Source organism: Triticum dicoccoides, chromosome 3A (assembly GCF_002162155.2).
Source record: "Triticum dicoccoides isolate Atlit2015 ecotype Zavitan chromosome 3A, WEW_v2.0, whole genome shotgun sequence".
NCBI lineage: Eukaryota > Viridiplantae > Streptophyta > Magnoliopsida > Poales > Poaceae > Triticum > Triticum dicoccoides.
This window is the reverse complement of record NC_041384.1, coordinates 381,850,294-381,854,357: the sequence shown is the minus strand read 5'-3', so window position 1 is coordinate 381,854,357 and position 4,064 is coordinate 381,850,294.

Genomic DNA, 4,064 nt, shown 5'->3' with positions numbered 1-4,064 from the left:
CGCCCCTCGCCACGCCGCGCCGCCTCGCCCCGCCGTCCCGCTAGCCCGCCGCCCCGCCGCCCGAGCCCCACCTCGCCGGAGCATCGCCGCAGAGGTAACGCGCCGTTTCGCCGCCGCCGTTTTTTTTTCAGAAAAACGATTTAGTTTTTTAGAAAAAAAACCTAGTTCGTTTTTATAGATCGGTTCGCAGGTTTTCCCGATTCTTCTATTTAGCGGACGTTCGTCCGTACGTTTGTTTTAACGAACGGTTTTCGCTCGATAGTTACACACAACGAACGTTCGTTCGTTAGCCTGTTCGACAGTTTTCTTTTTATCGGATTTTTTCGCGATTATTTTCAATCGCGATTTCTGGTCCGATTTTCGTTTTAGTTTATCTTTTCGCTCGTCTATTGGAATCAGGTAATTCAAGCGCCTAGATCTTCGTCCCGAGACCCGCTTTCTGTTTAATCAACTTAAACAAGATTTTGCTACTGTAAAATTTGACCTTAGTCCAGATTAGTAAACGGATCTTGTTTCTTTCGCCGTTTGAGTTTCGTTGCTCCGTTCGATTTGATTCTTTTTGTAAACCGGAGTTCGTAAGTTGAACTTTCTGGTTAATCTTTCTTATTTGAGTTTTGCACATGCATCTTTGCTTGATTGCTTATGTATGCTATTGTTTGTTTGCGATAGAATTCCCCGAGTGCGAAGCGTGCTACATCGAATCTCTAGGTTTCGCGGATCGTCAACAAGCCAAGTAACACATTGATCATACTTTTTCCATACCCAGTTTTTATGCATTAGTTCAAGCCTCAAACATTGCATGATTAGGATGCCATTAACATGTTGGTTGGCAAGTGGATGATGAGGTAGAACCTATTGCCCTGTTATATTCAAACCCTTGGGAGTTACTTCTACGTATTGCTTATTGTAACACCCCGGATGTAACTTTCCCAATTTGTACTCCAACTCTTGCCGTTTCGGTGTGAAGTTATTTTATTTTCTAGGGTTCGGGTCTTTGTCTCCGTGTGTTGTTATCATTGTCATGCATCTCATATCATGTCATCATGTGCATTGCATTTGCATACGTGTTCATCTCATGCATTCGAGTATTTTCCCCGTTGTCCGTTTTGCATTCCGGCGCTTCGTTCTCCTCCGGTGGCCATTTCTTCCTTTCTTTTGTGTGTGGGGATTAAACTTTTCCGGATTGGGCCGAGACTTACCAAGCGGCCTTGGTTTACTACCGGTAGACCACCTGTCAAGTTTCGTATCATTTGGACTTCGTTTGATACTCCAACGGTTAACCGAGGGACCAAAAAGGCCTCGTGTGTGTTGTAGCCCAACACCCCTCCAATTTGGCCCAAAACCCACCAAAATCCTCTCCATCATCTAGAGCATTCGATCACGATCGCGTGGCCGAAAACCGCACCTCATTTGGACTCTCCTAGCTCCCTCTACCTCTATTTAAAGTCCCCTCCCGAAATTTCGCGGACCCCCTCTCTTCCTAACCCTAAAAATCCCCTCCGCGCGCCGGACATTGTCCGGACAGCGCCGGACATCGCCGCCGCCCCAACCGCCTGCCGCCACGTGGCGCCGCCGCGCTGCTCCCGCCGCCGGCCCGGAGAGCCCGCTTCAAGCCCCCGCGGCCCGAAGACTTCCGCCGCCCGCGCCCATCTCCGCCGCCCGCGCCCGTCTCCACCTCCGGCGACCGGACCCCGCCGGCCGCCGCGCGCCGCCGCCTTGTCACCCGGCAGCCTCTCTGCCTCTCCTTCGCCGGCTCCGTGCCGTGCCCCACCGGCCGGCCGCGCCTTCCCCGCCGCCTCTCCGGCTCCCCGCCGGCCGGATCCGGTGAGGTCCGGCCCAGGAGCACCTCGTCGCCGCCTCCCCGCGAAGCTCCGGCCACCATTCCTCCATCTCTGGCCATCCTCGAAAAACGTGCACGAGCTGGATCTGGATCTGAGAACTTTGCCTCGGTTGACTTTTGCCCTAACCATAATCCATGTGCTCATGTTCATAGCATCGTATCTCCGCATCCGTAGCTCCGTTTTTGGCATATAGCATATCACAATGTTCATCTCAGAGAGTACATCATTTCATTCCATTGCATCATTTTTATTTGAGTGCATCTTGTTGCCCTAAATGCTGTTAGAAGAAGGCTACTTGAGATATTTGTCAGATCTGCTGCTCCATTTAGCCTTTTGTCATTTTTGCCATGATTAATGTGTGCACGATATGCCCATGAGCTCTACATATGTTTTGTTAAGGGTTTTGTCATCTTTCCAGAGGTGCAACCCATGTATTTTTGTGATGTGTGTGGTGACTAGCACGAGCTTGCAAAGTGAGGCACTTGGTAATTCTGATTTCAGGGACTTAGCATTTCCACTAAGTCCTTGATCTGTTTATCTCATGTTGTCTTATGTTCATGTTGTTTCCTAGTGATCTGTGCCTCTTTTGATGATGATCAGTAAGGATGTTTTGTTAATATTGTAGTGCTCTATCCATCCATGTCTTTGTTTGCAATTATGGAGCACCCTAGCTTGAGTCAATAGAGCTCTACTTTTGCTACTTTGTGAATCTGGGCAAATTGTCAACTTGTTTGCAATTTTGCCGATGATGTTGTAGTTGATCCGTGCATGCTATGCTATTTATCTTGCCATGTCTAGCTTGCATTTTGTCTGTTCTTGATGGATGTATGATTAGCTTGTCATGACTTGCCACGTGGTGAGTGCATCGAGCTCGTAAACATGCCTACTTGATATCTATTTTCAGCATGCTCCAGTTTTCACTAAGTCTGAAAACTGATTATGTTTTTGCCATGTTCACATGCTTGCAATTGTATTTCCTGATCCCTTTTGGCTCAAGGTCACTAAGGGACTTTTGTTAAGATCTTTGAGTAGCTCCATACCATGCTTTACTTTGCCATGTTCAGGTCCTGTAGCATGTAGTTTTGTTGCTCCGAAGAGTGCTACCTGGTCTGAAATTCCAGACAAGTGTTAATTTCACAAAGTCTGAGATCTGTTTGTCATATGCATTTTTGCCATGCTTGTTTGAACCTGCTAATGGATGATTTGGCCGTAGCTCAGTGCTAGACTTTTGTTAAGCATCTTGAATGCATCCCAGTCATGTATCTTGTTGTCATGTTTGGGTGCTGTAGCATTTTCATCTCATTGCATTTATATGGCTACTTGCTGTAAATCGCAGACCGATGCCATCTTTGAATTGCTTGCCATTTCCAAACCGTAACTCCGATTCCGGTGTTCTTTATATCGTTTTCAAGCGATTTCATCTCATCTTTCCAGTGGAACACTTGGATTTCCAAGTTGAGGCCAGGTTCATGCATTCCTTGTCAAATCTTGCATATGCATCCCGCATCGCATCCCGCATAGCATACCATCTTTGCATCATATTGTTTGATCCTTGCACGTGGTTGATTGTGTCCTTCTTGCTTGTTTCTCTTGTTTGGGTAGAGCCGGGAGACGAGTTTGCTAATGAGGAGCCCATTGAGTTTGCTTTCGAGGAGCCAGTCAACTCTGACAACTGTGCAGGCAAGATGATCATACCCTCGAAATCACTACTATCTTTGCTATGCTAGTTTGCTCGCTTTTTGCTATGCCATTCCTATGATGCCTACCACTTGCTTTCAAGCCTCCCAAATTGCCATGTCAAACCTCTAACCCACCATGTCCTAGCAAACCGTTGATTGGCTATGTTACCGCTTTGCTCAGCCCCTCTTATAGCGTTGCTAGTTGCAGGTGAAGATTGGAGGTCGTTCCTTGTTGGAACCTTTATTTACTTGTTGGGATATCATTATATTGCTATGTTATCTTAATGCATCTATATACTTGGTAAAGGGTGGAAGGCTCGGCCTCTCGCCTAGTGTTTTGTTCCACTCTTGTAGCCCTAGTTTCCGTCATATCGGTGTTATGTTCCCAGATTTTGCGTTCCTTACGCGGTTGGGTTATAATGGGAACCCCTTGATAGTTCACCTTGATTAAAGATTTTCCAGCAATTCCCAACCTTGGTTTTACCATTTGCCACCTAGCCTGTTTTTCCCTTGGGTTTCCGGAGCCCGAGGGTCATCTTATTTT